Raw genomic sequence first — 17,784 nt, forward strand, 5'->3', positions numbered from 1 at the left:
GAAACCCTGGAATAAGGAAAAAAACAACCCCAAAAACCTTCAGCCTACCATTATATACGCATGTGCTTATCTTTCTGAACTTGCGTGTTCAGGACTTGAAATATCAGAGATGTACATAATATATAACAATCCGTTGGAATAATATAGGAAGTATGGGGTAAATTTAAGAAACATAAGCAAAAGAGTAGTGGTCTTGGGCAACTGTGATATAAACAAGGTAGAACTATAGTTAGGTGGCAAGAGCTTGCAAAAGAGGAGGTTCTAGCAACCAAATGGTGTGTATATATAAGTGTTTATACCCCAGTATGTGTATTTTTACATGAGAACGGAATTAAGATTGTTAGAACAGTATAGAGGTTCTAGGTATCCAGGAGAAGTAAGTTTGTAAGAACTACAGGTGGGCATAAATGAGGAAGGTTAAACCCAGAGCAGTGGACTTGAAGAGTAGATGAAAACTGTATCTATTTGCTTACAGCATGTTGGTACATCCACTTGTGAAATCTGGGTCTGTGCCCAGTTCTGAAATTCAAGATGGTAGAGTCATAGCTAAGGCGTTCCACGCTTAATGTGCTGTAGAAATCCTTAATTTTGGCATTTTAATTTACAGTTTATTTTGGATGTGAAATTTAGAGTGATTTAGTGTCGTCATTCTTCTGACTGGATGTGATCCAGTGCCCAAAGTCTTCCGAGTAGGGCAGGGTGTTAAATGGCTTGATAGAATCAATGCAGTCTTTTGATTGCTGTAATTTGTAAATCAATTAACTAAATCAAAAGATTAAAAAGCTGAATTGGCAACAAGGGCAAGCTGGAGTTTTTGTTGGTCTTTTTTTTTTTTTTCCCCTTCTTCTAGATAGAGACATAAATTTGCTAATACGTAGGAACCAGTGGCAAATCCTGAAACATCAGCTCTGTCCATGGAAAGCACAACTAATTGTGGACAAGACAGCAATAACTGGAAAATCAGCTTGCATTAAATAGTGTGTTTTGGGAGAGTCCTAAGCAAATGAGATAGCTTGTTTGAGAAATTCAAATAAATTGGGAATCCACAAGCAAAAGAAGGCATCTCTTTTATGGAAGAACACATTAAAATTCTCTGAAGAAGGTCTGAAACTAAGACTCAAAGGCAGGAAATTAGAGCTATGATTCTTACTCTCTGAGGGAACTTTTGTACAATTCTACCTTGAAATAAATATTTCCAACATGCTGGTTTCTTTGGCTGTCTTTCGAGTGCTGTTGTCTTTAAAATCCTGGCCATGTGTCCCAATAGCAGCTGCTAAGTGCGAACCATTTAGGAACGTCCAGCCCCCACCAACTGGAAAAATATGACCATAAAACTAATGTATATAGAACAGGGAAAAAATATTCACAAGAGATAAAGAAGTAGGCATTCTAATGCTGGCGTATTATTGAAGTGACAATATGTGGATATGTTTTCATGATAATGAGAAATTTTCCTGACAATAATCCATTAACTTACTTCCTGCAGACTGTTGAAAGTTTCCATGTTGCATGTGGTCACTTGTGATGTAGTAGGTGATGTAGTTTGGGGAGAAGATTTCTTCCCAGTAATAAGGTTATGAATCGGAAAAGTGAAGTCTGAGCCTCCATTTAATTTTTTTTTTTTTTTTCTTTTAGGAGCCCTTAAAAAGATGAAGTCTTCTGCTTTAATAATCTCTCATGTTTAAAATGCTGCTTCTGTGTTTGCTTCTATTTTGCTTCCTTTCTGCCTCTCTTTTTTTTGCTTCATCTTTCCCTGTTGAGTTCCTTATGCTTTGCTTATGTGGAAGTAGGGTTCAGTGAGACCCCAGTGCTTTCTGGAACTAATTTGGGCAACTTTATAAGCAAATTCATGTTGAATGAAGCATTTTACAAGATCAGTTTAAATCCAGACGATAGCAGACTAAAAAGTGCATATTTTCTTTCAGTTGCTAATTCATCTGTTGCTAATTAAAGGGAGGACCAGGTCAAATATTTGTTTTGCTTTCAAACCATGATTTACACCTGTTGGTAAGAGGAATTAAACTTTTAATTCAATAAAATATACTCCATTTTCTTTATGCAGAGATTTGATGCTTATATATTAGTGTAAGTCCATCCAGATGAACAAAGCCCAAATGGTAAGGGGGTATCCAATTACTTCTGTCTCAGCCAACAAACATGCTGCTTTAATTAAAAGTCTGCATGGAATATTTATGACCGAGGGGAAGAAGAAAAACTCCCAACAGTAAGTCTGCCAAAACCAATGAGGGCAGAGTGGAAATCCTCCAAGTAAGGGAATCGTAAACTTTTCTGTAATGTTTGTCTTTGTTTTCCCAGCTCTGAGGGCCTGAATGACAGTTTGGATAAAATATATATAGTGTTATGAAAAAATAAATTGTCGAGTTCACTGCAGAAGTTACTAGATTAAATTGTCACTTGTGTTATGTGGAAGGTCAGAAGATGGTTATAATGTTACTTACTGGTCTTAAAAAGTGCGCGAATGCCTCACAGATCAGTGTGCCTCCGTTCAGCAAACCTAGTGGTGCTGAGGGCTGACTACAAATGAACAGCTGATCCCAGACCTAGAATAAAGTTTCCTTTTCCTCAGTAATCTCAAAATACCTCTTAAGAGTATTTTTCATCAGTGGATTTTGAAGGACTTGGCATCATTGCTCCCATGCTACAGATTTGTGGGGACATGGAGAAATGAACTGCCTTACATAAGGGTCACCTACAGCAAGTGCCAGAGCCAGAAACACGAGTCTCTGGATCACTGCTCTCTTCTCTTCCCTGCCTTACGGTTCCTGTATTTAGGTTGTTTCTGAGGTTTTATGCACCCTGCTGGCATTCACAAATATCCTACATAATGGCCCTTTTTTGTGAGGTTAGAGTTTAGCATGCTAAGCAGCACTGAAGTGAGCAGTTACTCAGCCCTGTGCTGCACACAGCAGCATATGGATTAATAATACTCCTCAGAGCGGTATCTGTAAAAGCTGTGGGTGATGAGCAGCTTTTAAGAAGAGTCCCTGTTGTCTCTCTATATGGGAAAATGAAGCACTGTCTGGTTCCAAGAAATGAAAAATTTTATACACGATGACATATATTTTAATATTTTTTTTTTCCACCAGTGATGTTCCTAATTATGTATTATACGAATCTAATTCTTGCAGTGATTGTATTATTTTCTTCTTCCCTACCTTCTTCCTGGAGTACTGACCATAACACTGTACATCCTCTTATGGGGAGGAAAAAAAAGCCCAGTTGGGTGGTGTGTGCCCTACAAGTCATCTTTCTGTTGAATGGAAAAGAGATGGGAGCAAACAGGAATATTGTGTTTCATTTGTATCATCTTTATCTGAATAAAGTTCATCTCCTAATTCCTTTGAGTTCTCTTCACTTTGCCTTTCTGTAATTTCATTGCTTGAAACAGTGGCTCTGAAACCTCTTATTTATAGCACAACGCAGGTTGGAGGAGAGAAGAGGAGAAGGGGTCTTGCCCTCTCTTGCACTCTTTGAGCGTATTGCTTGAGTAGGTTGGTTGGGTGCAACTAACAGCCGTTGAAGTGAAGTGTTTGCGTTCTCCAGCCAACAATAGCCTTCTGCAGACCTGCTCCTATAATCCAAAAGAGAACAACAGTGGAAACTAAGGTGCTTACGTGCCTTTGGGGCTTTCTTATAAATCCCTGCTATGGAAATGTCTAATCTATCTATAGAAGTCTTAGACTCTATGTTATCTATGTAATGCTATTGGAAAGGCTTTTATTTTACTAATCCATGTGTAGCTATTTAAAAACTCATTTCGATAGAATGAATTTTATACAGAACCTTGTTGATTTTTATCTTTGCAAAATGTTCCTGTCGGTCTGATAGAGCTTTTCTTTCTTTCTTTTTTTTTTTTTTTGGTAGTCTTTTGGTTTAGAGAGGTGTGTTAATTGTTGGAGGCAAATTCAAATCTCCCAACCTCAGAGAAATTTGTTTATCATTAAATACATGTGTACATGATATGTGATATATTTAAATATGTGTACTTAAGCCAGGGTTTATAGCAGCATCTGCTACAATAGACTGTATTGCACAGTTCTCCTGCAGTAAGTATATCCTTCTGATATTCTTAGCACCTCAGCTAGATAATACTTCCACTCTGCTGACCACCAGTACAATTATAGCAATCATCATCTTGTTCTAAAAAAAAAAAGAAAAAAGAAAAAAGAAAAGGGAAATAACCAAACCTTCCTTCTTGCAGGGGCTTTTGAACTGCTTCCGTGTGCTCAAGGGCTGCATTTAATCTTACTTTGAGTAGGAGGGAGGGGAGCGTCCTGTGGCAAATGGTCCAGCGCTGATGGAGCAAGTTAGAACTCTTGCAGAATCAGGGTCTTGTACAGGAACCCTCCTTTAAAGATTCTGAATTGTTTACAACAGGCTTCCTACTCTACCTGATATGGTGGAAGGCAAGTTTGTAGGTTTAATTCCTCAAAGGTTGGAAGAATAACAATATTAGTAGGAATATAGGTGTTTTTTTTCTGTTGCTTCAGATTTCCAGAATTTTCTTTTGATCTTGCATGTGGTTTTTAGTATGTTGCTCTGGAAAAAAAACCCCACCACCCTAGAATTAGAATATTACATGAATTATCTGACCATCTTTTTCCTTAATTATTCCTAACAGTTGGGTTGTTTGTTGTTTTTTTTTAAATTATTGTGGGGACTTACGATGTCCTGTGATTTTCAATGTGGATGTGCCTGCGGTATGTTTTTCAGAGTAACACTGATGTTGCTGTCAATGCTTCATTTCCTGATTTTTTGAGCATCCCTCTTTGTGGTTTCTTTCTCTCCTGTTGGAGACCTATTGCAACAAAACACAGAAATGCTTTTCCTTTTAATATAGACTTTAAAAAAACCCAAAACCCCAGAAGAGCGTGAAGGAAATAGTCTTGTTGTTCAGTGTAAAAATTATGGTTTTATTACTGAGGGAGGGTAGCTTGGCAGATGCAGAAGAAATTTCACTTTGGAAAAAACTAAAGGAAACGCTTTAAAATAATTTTTCATAGTAATTCTAAGGAGCTAAGTTTTCTGAACTGGATACAAGAAGTCATTAAGCTGAAATTTGGATTTGCATCATGAAATGCACATAATAGAATCTGTGCGTATGACAGAACTTTCTCCATCACTAATGAAAGTTCATTACGGATCTTTACATATTCTCAACAAGGCCAACTCATTCTGCCCCAGTAGATCAATTAACTTTTCTTCGCCATCTGTTCGGCCAGCCATTAGTTCTGTCAACATTGCATCTTCTGGTGGCTTTCAACAACATAAGGGCTTTAGGAAGCTGGAGAGGAGGCAGGTGTCAGTGGTGCGCTGGAGTGTGCTTGCTGTACACTGTGTTACCAGACTGAAAGACCTTGAAAAGAGGACTCGCCGATGGTGGGCAGTGATTCTATCTGTAGCTTATTCTCCATTCAGTTAAAGAAATGTTGGGTTTGGCGCTCATTGCAGTTTCCAGAATCATGGAAGCAAATCCGTCACTTCAGCTGTAGCCCTAGCAGAAGCCTGAATCTAGGTTTGTAAAAAAAGTGATTTAATCTCTTCCTGACCTTCAGTGAGAGTCAGATCAGCCCATAGGAGACCAAGGAGTATGGGCCTACTGAATTATAGAAAGACTTTCAACAGCATACTGTGCTTAGAAGCGCCCACTCAAAATGTCACGTCTTTGTTAGGAAGGCACAAAGAGTTGAAGACTGTTGAGAACAAGAACACCTGATAGCTACTGAGTCCTTTTGAAAGTTTGTCTGCTGAGAGCTCTGCCCCAAGATACACCATGTACTTACGTAGCTATGATGGTATTTCTCACCTCCTGATGCTCCTGTAGAATGGAACATAGAAATATAGCTACAAAGGGTGTACTATAGGTTATACGTGCCAGCATTAAAAAGTGCTCGCAAATCCTTGGGTAGAAAAAGGGAGTTTCAACAAATGGGCTTTTTTTGGGGTACAGTGCCTCTGTGGAACATCACCTCTTTGGGGCTGTGCAAGGCTCAACATTTCTTTTTCTTTTCGAAGAGTACCAGTGTTGCTTTTTGCTTCTGAAATATGTTCTTAGTGGCTATGCTGCATTCAGAAATAGTATTGTTCAGTGCTCAGAACTCCCGGTCATCCGTGCAGTGAGAAAGTGGTATGAGCACAAAGAGGAGAATACAAAGAAACTTTAGGTAAGAAATCTATTTACTGTTTGAGAGCATTTTGCCATAAAGAAAAGTAAAAAAGAGAGTTTTATTTTTAAGTAATGAAAAAACTATCAGGCGTCTCTGAAAACATGGAATCATACTTGCTACATTACCTGCCATGCCAAGTAACTGAGCTTCAACTTCAAGCACCCTGCAGATACTTCGCCTTCTGTCATTATATATGAAATACAAATACCAAAGCTATGGTCTATAGGGTTTCTCCCTTACTTGTTGCGTAAGTTAGAAGGCAGGTATGGTGGGTGAAGCAGGGGATTGTGCGCAGGGAAAGTACTACCTTCCGATTAACGTGTCCGAATGCCACCCTGGAAGAGGAGATGGTGTCCCTGGCACTGACATAGGGTTCCCACTTGATGGTACTTCAGTTAGGTTAACTGAAAGTGCCACGGATAACCTCTGAAACTAAAGATAATGCTGGCATAGCTGTTCATATAAGAGTGAGGCGATTTATGGAACTGGTCCAACTGAAAAATAATTTCTTTATTAACTTTCTTGAGTTGCTTTTAAACTGGATTCATTACCCAAAATAATTCACCATGCAGACAAACACTTATGCTGTCACATGGGAAAGGATGTTGTGAGATCATGAGTGAGTGGTCAGGACAGGATTGGAGATATTTTTGAAAATAGTCTTGTCTAATCAGATTGTAATGATATGTAGTGACCACCTTCTTGCCACACAATCCATGAATTCATGTAAGATTTTTTTAATGAGCAAAGTCTGTGTACATCACGGGGGGGGGAGAAAAAGATTTTTTCCTATTTTATTCGTCTGTGATGAGAATGACAGCAACCCATATTGGGAACTAAATGGTCTGGAAAATTATAATTAAGAGAAAACAAACATTTTGTTGTGAAAACATGAAGTTGAAAAGCAGCTTTTAAGAAAGGAGGCAAGGTATTCATGCCTACCAGTGAAACATCAGAAATAGTTTCCTTCAGAAGTATTTGGCTTTTTAGGACAACTCAGAATTCCAGGAAGAAATATGATGTAATTCACTCTGCAACTCTTTTATTGTTGTGTTCTTTTCTTTTGAAAGATGTTGTTTTAATCTGAGTCTTTTAGATGTAAGCAAGCATCCAAGCGACTCTGGTAATGACTGGCTGTTGTAGTGTCTCTTTCTGGATTTTGAGCGTTTGGGTCTTTTTTAAAAACTCAAAAGGGGTTTCAAGCAGTGCAAAATGAAATTGCTTTAGATAACTGATGGAAATTTTATTTATATATCTAGAGTTTCTTTTGTTATTTTGGTTTAAGATTCCTTATTCTGTGTGTGGAAATTCTTGAGCTGAACATAAAGTCATTTACAGAATCAGGTGCTCTGACAGCATGGTGAGATACCAACTAAGACAAAACCATTCTATATATTCCAAAATATTCCATATTTTCTTAAGTGAATATATGGTACGTGTCCCTGGCTTTTGACAGATTTGAAGCTAGAAATTCTCTGTCTCATAGGAATGCTGATGGGTATAGTACTACTCCCACTCTTCAGTTGTTTTCAGTCCTAAAAGCCACATGCAATATGGATTGTTCTGAAACAGGCTCCGCACAGCAAACATGCCAAAAAGTCCCATTGATTTTCTAGTGTCAGGAGTGATTTTGTAGGGGGGGCAACCAGAAATAGGCTAGATCCTGTGTTACCTCTAGATGTTATGCATTTTGAAAAACCTGGAGATTTGTGGAGTATTTAATGCACCATAAATAACATTCACAGCTTTATGCTTTTCAGTTTCTACTATGTTGAATAGTCATAGGAGAAAAATATTACTAGCATGCTTTTAAGTTATGCAGTGTCTTACCTAAAACCCTTTTAAATCTGTACCCTACAGAGTCCAGATCTTGTCCAGCTCTAATTAGTCTGTGGAAGGACTGATGCCCACTTAAGCCTGGCCATAGGTCACAGCTCAGAAGTGTAGATCTCTTGGTATGTTTGTATGGGCTAAGAGAAAAGTGTGTGTCTGCTGAAAGAGCCGGGTGCTGAGTTTACTATTACCCAAGGCCTCCCTATGCTTCTATCATCATGCCATTAATAAGGAATTAATAATAACAGAAAATCAAAAGAGCCCAGAGCAAATATCTTCCTTGAAGAAGAACCTGAACAAATACAACAGCAAAATTACATCTCTTTTTTTGTGTATGTTAATGTTACCTAACTTGTTATTGCTCAGTGGTATTGCAGTATTAGAGACCTCTGGCTTTCAGAGTTTTTCTTTGATCTGTGCAGAAATGAATCAATATTAACAACATTATGGTGTAAAATAGTAATAATCTTCACCGAGTTCCTGTTTCCTTTGAGGTAGATTACTTTTCTACACAAATGGTTACTCTGGGCCCTTTCTCACTTGCCATTTCACTCTCTGCACCTGGGTACTTCAGTAAATCCTTCCTTGTATCAGATTTTACCTCATTTGTCAATATTGTAGCCAGCTGTTTGTGTTAATGTCTTGTTGATGCTTTCCTCAGAATTTCCCACTTTCTAAGACTTAGAAATTAGCTTGGAAAAAACCCCCAAACAAAACAGAAACCTCCAGCTGAAAATTCAGACCTGTCAGAAATGGAAGTGCTTTAAAGATCTGTTAAGCTGCGTAATAGACTCCCAAGGGAATAGACAGGAGCCCTTGTTGTTGAAATCTTTAAATGTAGCTCAGAACAAGTGCTGTGTGGCGTACTGCACGGAACAATCCACCATTGGCAGAGGGATTGTTTTGGATTTTATTTATATAGTAACAGGAGTAGGCAGCGAGAAAACAAGGAATGCCACCAAATAACGAGTTAACAAGCATTTGTTGTGAGCGGAAATCAAACATTTGCTACGTAGAGGTGATGCTGAATTGCTAATAAAAATAGAATCGGGTGACCTAGTTAAAGCTTGTCACCTCTGTCTTCCAGGATGCAACACCTGAAGATAGCCACATAACTTAAAAGACTAGAATATAATATAATGTGTTTGAGGACAAGGAGATAAGATATATCTGTAGCTTGGAATTCTCTGTCAAGAAAATTTTACAGAAGCTACTTGAGCGTAAATACTGTGCCTTTTTTAACTCCTAAAGCGGTTGATTCTTCTTTCAGAAATAGTTTTGCGTTTGCTGCTTCCTATCTGAAATGTGAGTGCGTCCTTTAACCCGAAGTGCAAGATCCTAAATTATAGAAATGGTTGGAAACTAATTAAGGATCAGAGGTGCCACAGTGTTGGGAGCTTTGCAATTGCACAGTGCTTCCCTTTCAAACACTGGCAGTTGGCAGGTACAGCACAGAGCTTTGCGTTCGTTGCAGAGGAGTTCTGACTAAGCTTTTATAAAAGGGGCTGGAGGAAGGAGTTGTGGGAGCACTCAGATTTCAGAACAACTGTGCAAACACCGTCTCCTTGTCCTTCTGGCTGAGAAAGGTGGCTGCCGCTGTAGCTTGCTGGTAGGGTAAAGGATTTACATTTAAACAATTTCTGCGTTCACCTGCTCTCTGCTTTTCTCCAAATTTTTGTGTTAAATCTGAAACTTTATGTATTTTTCTGTGAGAAAACATGCCTGGCCTTTCAAAAGTGCAATGCAAGCAAAATCTGTTGGGGAAACAAAAGGCATGTGCTGCTGCTTGAAAAGAAATCAATGTTACGATTAGGGGAAAGGACATTATTTTGGTTAATACAAAATAAGGAGTTCAGCTTTCAGTGTCTTAAACATCTGACTCTAAATTTGTGGAAGTGGATAATGCCACTGGAGCCCTCGAGGACGCTGTACCCCAGTAGATAAATAGCTGGAGCGGGCTGTGAGAGAGTGGCCTCTGCTCCCGATTCTCTCTGACACGTTTCTGGTGTGATAGTAAGCAAGTCACTTCTCCCGTGTGCTCCCAGACCTCTCCCTTGGCATCATGTCACGAGGGGAATGATGTGTAGACCGCTTTTACAAATAATTTGAGGAGTGTGGATGAAAAGAGTTAGATACAGGCTTTTGGTGTTATCATAAATGTTTAATAGTTGGGTAAATACCAATCTGATAAGGTGGTTAGTGAATTTGAATTCTGTTGTTGACATTAATCCTTGAAGGAGGATTAAACTGCAGTGAATAAAAGATACTTTGCTTCTGAATGACAGTGCTCACATTTCTTTTATGTTCATTAACTTGACCGTTTTAATTAATGCATGCTACATTTCTTGAATGTCCATCTATAGATGAGTGCAAGATCTCTGTGGAAGGGTGTCTGGGTACTTCTTCAAATTGGGCCTTTGTTTTCCAGAGCTTTCTTAAATGAATGCAAAGACAATGCACAACAGAAAAACAGGCCCTTGTAAAACCAAAATTAACATTAAAAAGATATTTCTGATTCTAGTTCCCTCAGTTTGATCAGGGGAATGAATAGATTATTAAGACTCAATATCCTTATATCATCTCCTGCCATCATTACAGAGAGGAAATAAGTATCCAAATCACTAAATTGCTTCAAAGCTGCTTGGCAACTGCAAATTACAAAATTGATCATCCAACTCGTTTATTATTTCTTTCAAAGAAGAGAAGAAGGAAGAAAACCAGTTCAGGATTATCACAAGGAATAAATCCTGTTGCAGGCTGTGCTATATAGCATCAGGGCTTTGACAGAAAAATGGCAAAATGCAAAACATGCAGTAGTTATATTAAAAATAATAAAAACCACCTGTACTTCCCTTTGGCTTTGTCCTTTTCACTCCCTTTCATTCCCAAAGCAAACCTAAATATGATTGTAACTTAATCTTGGTTGTTTTTATCCATGAGTACTTCTATATGCAAACAGATTATATTGACTATACTTTTTTTGTCTATTTCCTTCTTTCTTCTAACTGGTTTGTGTAACCTGGAACTGTAATAGAGGAAAACAAGTCGCCTGTAGGAAGAGTTTGTGGGCCGTGCATATAAAACACTCTCTCTAAAGGCTTGGAGGGAGAGAACCTTCTGTGGATAATGAAAAGTAACTAAAAAAAAAAAAAAAAAAAGAAAATGTCTTCACTCCATATCCATCATTTCCATTACCATATCTTATTCTGGGCAGAGATAATCTGCTAAATTTTAACAATTTATTTTTCTACCTGAATATTCAGTGACTTATAGTAGATTAACAAGAGTGAAGTGAGGTTACGATTTTTTCAAGCAGCAGTCACAATAGGCTTTCCTACATCTGTGTACTATGGAATAACATATACTTAAAATTTTCTTTGGACTGTATACCTCCTCTACATACCGATAACCAGTACTGCTGTTGTGTAAATCTGGGAACCTGTGCATGCAGTTATGTGTTGTGGGTTTAAGTGTTGGAGGCCTGAGGCTGCTGTTGTGCAGCTTTGTTTCATCTCCACACGTTGCCTGCACACCCATGAAGGCTGGGAGGCACCGTGTGCTGCTCCAAGTGTGAATTCTCCAATTTGAACTAACAGACATGCATCTCTCCATCTCTTTCCCTGCAATTTTTCCTCTGTCATTTTTCCCTTTACTATTTTCCTCTAGTCATAGTGTTTGCTGTTTATTATCTGAAATTAATGGTCGTCTCCACGCTTTTGTTTTGTGACTTGTGTGTACTTGGTGCTAGATTAAGTTCTTCCAGTAAGGACTGAATTTGGCAACTGCAGCACTTAAAACAGTATGTCTTTAATCTGTATTTCAGGAAGTGGTTTAAAAAGAGGTGAACAGTGAAATCTCTTTTCTTTCACGATCACTTGTTTTTGTAGAAATGAGACAGCTTTCTGGAAATGCTCTTACATTCTCTAACTTCTTGAAGAAGGATCCCACGAAATTTTTGTCCTGATTTCAGTATATAACAAATCTTAACAGAAGCAGGGCAGGGGGGAAAGGCAGTTTTGAGTCAGCTCATGCTAGTCTCTGTAGTTTCGTAGGACTGTCTTAGGCTACATTTTTATTTGGCTAAGGAAGTTGGGTGTCATGGCTTGTCTTGAGTAGTAGTACTGGTAAAAAAAATTGTTTGGAATGGCTTTCTATTGATAAATGAAGTCTTAGCACAATCTCAGCATCTTTCTTTGCCACATTTTATGTTATTTTTGCAAAAATGTGTTTTCTTTTCAAGTGAAGATTTTTTTCTTCCCCCTTATGCTGGAAGAGAAAGAAAAAGGAGTTTGTAACAAACTTTTCTAAACCTGGAGTGTTTCTGTTTGGAGACTCTGGCAGACTGCTAATGCAGGTTTCACTTGTGTCCCCAGGGTCGGTAAGGCTCCCTGGCTGCAGTGCCTCTGATGGTGCAGCCTTCTTCCCCACTATGGAGAAGATGAGATTGAATGCCTTGTGGGTTTATAGCTCAGCCTGGGACTAGGGACTGTACAGAAGACAGTAAGAACAGAAATCCCTTGACTAGAGCTGCCAGTAGGCTTCATGTCAGGAATTCCAAAGAGAGTAATATATTTGCCTTCCCCTTGAAAAGCAAAACAGTTTTCTATTGTCTGACCAACTTCTATCATCGCCTATGTTATTTCTGAGTGTATTTGGTTTCCTGATCCGTTTGGTTTTTATGGGTGCCACAGCTGTCTCTGTTCAGCTACTTATCCATCCTGATACCTGTGTCCTTTGGATTTGAAAATGGTTTCATTAAGCATTCTTTTCATATTAGTATTAGCTCTAATTTAACTTCTTTTTCATTTTAGTTTGTATGTGTCTTCTGCCTTGACTGTTAAAAATCAAGGTGATGGTCTGTTGTTAGACTCCTATGGGTGCTCCAGTGAAGAGACAGGATGAAGGTCTGCGCAATTGTATGGATGACCCAGCCCATGTGGAGGCAATTAGATTTTTAATTAATCCAATTGTCCCATAATTAATCTAATTGTCCCGTAAAAGTCCCATAAGAATAGGCTTGTGGCTCCCAGAAAAGTTGTGTGTTTTTTCTTTCTAAAGTTAGTCCTCTGTGTTTATAAGGGGATCAAGAGACTTTTGACTTAAACACAGACAACTCAAAAGTGCGTTTGAAAGGGCAAGAGCAGAGATAGCTTTTTAAAAGTTATTATCTTGCAGTGTATCGACAAATTCTGATTAATGATACACTGCCTAAACTGCCAATAAAACACAGTGCTAATATTTCTCAAGTCATTTATTATCTTTGCAGTTGCTGTTTGCATGTTTTATTACTTGTAAGAGTATGGTAAGACTGCATTGTTCTAAAAGGCTGTTATTGTTGTGGATGTTAGAATGCTAAATTCCCTCAGGGTGTTCTAAGATCGTCAAATAGTAATTAGCTCCACATAGACCACTTTACTTAAGATTTTGCTTAAATTTCTTTATTTAGATATGTGAAGTTTCTTCTTGGTGCTCCAAAATGTTACAGAAGAACTTTGTACCTGGTTCAGAGGGGAAGATGCTCTTGCTAGTAAGGGACTAGGCTGAGATTTAGGAGTACTGCATATGTGTTCTTTCTCTGCCACAGACTTTGAGGATCCTTAGGTGCATCATTTATCCTCAGATTATTCCCATTCTTCAAATTCTACTTGAAAGGATGGAAAAGGGGAGGAAGATCTCAAAACGGCACTCTGTTTTCTACAGATAGCAAAGTGGGACACAGAGAGACCAACTTTTTCCAGACAGCAAAAAACGGGAGATGAACTTTTGCTTCTTTTGTCTCTCTTCTATAACCAGAGGATCAGCTGTCCTTTCTGAAATGTGCCAAATGTTTTAGTCATTATGCAGGTGTGTCAAACCTTAGTGTGGTGCTAGCTTTCTTGTTTTAAGAGCTCTTGAAATCACTTGTTAGAGGTATGAAATTACGCAGGGTATCTTGTCCTTTCTGTATTAAATGCTGCCACGCAAAGGAGGAGCGCTGCATCCCAGCTCAGTCTGACATCTCATCACCTGCCTTCCTGCTGCTTGTCCCAAACAACTGTTTCTCTGGTGAAGTCAAATTTAAATATTCTATGTTTATAGAAACATCTTTTGGTGCAGCAGGTAGGCACCATCTACAGGCTATTAATGGTTTTTCGAAATAAACTATTTGTCCACACAGTCAGTTCTTAGGGCTTGTTTGTTTCAGGTTGTTTTTTTTCCCCCTGTCTTTGTTCCCCCGCTTTCTTCTTCTTTATTGAGAAACTTTTTGCTTCTTAATCATGAACAAGGGATAATGGAACAACCAGTATTTTCTGCAATCAGTAAATAATGTAGAGCTCGAAGGGAGGAAATAGGAAAGCTATTGAGAGAAGTAAATGAAAATGGAATTACATTGCTTTACAAGATGCAGATATACCGAAAGCAGTTTCAGACATAAGAGGCAATACTTTCTGTCATTTGTGTTTAGGTCTTAGGATGAGTTGATACTTTTTGCTTTGTTTCAGTGTTAACTCTTTATTAAGATCTCTGTCTGTCACGGATTTCATTGTTATATACATTTGCTAAACATATCTGTACAATGCGAAGAGCTTTTTATTAGAGTTTTTAAAATGAGCTGTCCTTTCAAAGTGATGAGAAGAGGCAGAATACGAAACGGATGAGAAACACAATTAAAATGCACAGGTTGTGCATCCTTGAAACTACATTAAGCTGACGTATCCTGCCTGTGCCTTTAGGCACAGGAGAAGAATGTAAAGATTTGTCACAGTTCTTTTTAGGTGCTTATCTAGACTCCTTCACTGGTAGTGAATGGTGCCTCCTTATGGGCTTTGGTCATTGACAAACCACTTAGGGAAAATTGTATCATCTCCTGTTTTGCAGAGATGTAAAAATGAAGCACAAAGCAGTGATGTGGCTTGCCTGGAAATGCACTGGAAATGAACAGCAGACGTAGTACCCGAGTTGCCAAGTAAAGATGTCTGTGCAACGTGCAGGTTAAATGATTGCTTGACATGTAGCATAGAAGTGTGAAACAGCCGCCTAAAAGACTTGTTCCTTTACCTCAAAACCTGCATGTTCTTGCTGAAGACCCAGAGTTCACCTTGTGTCTTGGGAGAAGAGATTTAGCCTTCGGAGAAGTGTCAGCAAAGGAAAGCTATAACCTTGGCTGTACTTACCCCTCTGCTGTTGCTTCCAAGAAGAACACAACAAAGAGCCAGAATTTGCCACTTATTGAGAGGGGTTTAAATAGTCAACTCCTGTTTACGTTTTCTCAGAAATAGCTCTGAACAGAAACACTACCAGGGAAATGGAATTTGCTCTGGGCTTATCTTTTTATTGTGACTTACAGGGATTCTGCCAGGTAAATGTTTGTAGACTCACACAGGTCTGAAGATTGCTGCTATCATCTTGATGACAAAAATATGGGACTTTTATTCCTGCCTTCTGGGAGCCACAAGGTTAAGAAAATGACTTAAATTTTTTCTTCATTTCCTGGAGTGTCTTTTGAAGTGAGAAATATACACATCAGTTCTAGAAACGCTGATCAGAGCCCTGCCCTATCTCACCCCTCCAAATGTAACAACTGGAAAATTGGCAGCCAAGCTAAAAAGGGAGGGAAGAAAACCTAGTGGGGTGAGTGAACACTTTCAGCTCCTCAAAATTCTACCTATGATACAGGAATGGTTAGGGACTCAGTTAACCTGTATTTTATACCCAGTTCTGTTCCTTGTCTGCCAGATCACCACGTGTTCCTAAACATCTTGGTGTTTTTGACCATCACTTCCATTATTCTAGGTTTTGAAGTATGTAGAGATTGAGGACCCATCCATTTGTAGCAGTCCAGCCCTGGGTTAGTTATAAGGAGTCAGATTTCTTTCTGGTGGATACATGATTAATAATTCAGGACTACTGAAGATGATTCCTGTTTGGTCCCCATCTGGGAAAACATGGGTCATGTAGGAGAGCATCAGTCCTGGCAAATTATAGAACAGTCATGGCAAAAGTCACCATCTCTGTTTGTAAAAGTGTAATATGGATCCCCCATTCTAAATATCTGCTAAATTTTGTATTTTTTCTTGTATGTGAATCTTAGATTGATTTGGGGGATTTTAAACGTCGTGTAATAACATTAAAGCATCTATAGAATAGTTGCAACCTAGCTAGATTTTGTAACATCTTTTATTTGTGTTGGCGGGCCTTATCATTTTTTAATCTTGCTCAAGAATAACTGACAAAATCAGTCAGAATAATTCTCCATGTACTATTAGTACTTGTCACTAGTTGGCAGTGACAATTCACTTTGAGCTCCCAGTGAATGGGAGAAAGGACGCTGTTCTGACACATAACAAATAATCATTGGGGGGGGGGGGGAAGTGGCAAGCCTGCCTTTCTTTTGCCTCTATGTTTAAAGCTAAATGAACTACCAAGAACGTTAACAGACGTATAGGTCCAGAAAGAAGTAATGCAATATATTGGCAGTGGTGGGATAAGACATGCATCTGACTTCACTCTTTAGCAGATGTATGCTGAAGATATGCTTTTCCTCAGCATGCAATTAGGAAAAAGATGACCTACCCCACATGGATCATAGCATAGGTCATGCATATTCAGAAAGCTTTTTTTCCCTTTTGGAGCCTCTTACTGTACACAGTTCTTCAACATGAAAGAACAGCTTAATTTACTTAGTTTTTCCATATCACAAAAGTAACAAACAGCAACACGTTATTCTAGGCCCAGAGCTGAGAATGCACCCAGTGGTCCACGAGCCCATAGAGGAGGAATTCTAATGAGATCTGCAGATGTTTCTTGCGTAGCAGTTGACAGAATTGACAAAGTGTTTTGCTAAGTGAGAAGGAATCATCGGTTTGTGTTCTACACGTGTCTGTAGCTAATGACTGGGTGGGTCTAGGTTTCTTAACTGATCCTAGTTAGCAATATGAACATGGGGACATTTAGTCTTTTTAGAGGACTTTTTAAAAAATGCATTTTATGTACCTTATGAAGACTTACACTGTTCTGTAAATTGCTGTTGCAGAGTCGGGTTGTTGGGAAATTTTTTTAACTTTTTAATTGATACAGCATTGAAAAATCTTAGAACAATGGAAGTATGCATTTGCTATTGCCTATCAAATTGTTTAGTATTTTGAATGCAAAAAAAGGCCAAAAAGCAGTCACTTTAATGAAGAGGAAATGTTTGGGGGTTTTTTGGTCTTCAGTATGTTAAAATTTATCTTGGAGCTGGAGGCAGAGGAGTTGTGCGGTGAAAAAATAAAAAAACACTTGGGACGAGGGTAATTACAGTTATTAAGCAGTTGGCTAGTCTGCGCTTCTACTGTGAAGCTTTTGTCTTTGCACTGTCTACCTGTCTCACTGGTAATTAGTTGTTTAAGGTCTGAACCCAGGTCTCCCATTTGAAATCAGTGGAAATACTTTCCTTGAATCTTGCCACAAATGTTTGATCATGTAAGAGCCTTTGATTTATGGGGCTGCTGGTTGTTTCAGTGAGTGTTCTGTGACCATAGAGCTTCCAAGACGAGTATCAAACTGTGGCAGACAGCTTGCATGTTAATTCAGTAGTGTGTTTGGGGGTTTTTTTGGTGGTTTTTTTTTTTCTTTCTGTTTTTTTAAGCGAATGGCTGGATTGTTACTGTGCTTGTTTAAAGATAAGTACTGGAGTTCAAAAACATAAAACAAGTCACTATCTCAAGAGAGATTAACTACTCCTGCATGACCAATTTTGCAATATATTTAAAGAAACATGATTTTCAAAAGAACAATACATTGC

This window comes from Buteo buteo, chromosome 12 (assembly GCF_964188355.1).
Source record: "Buteo buteo chromosome 12, bButBut1.hap1.1, whole genome shotgun sequence".
NCBI lineage: Eukaryota > Metazoa > Chordata > Aves > Accipitriformes > Accipitridae > Buteo > Buteo buteo.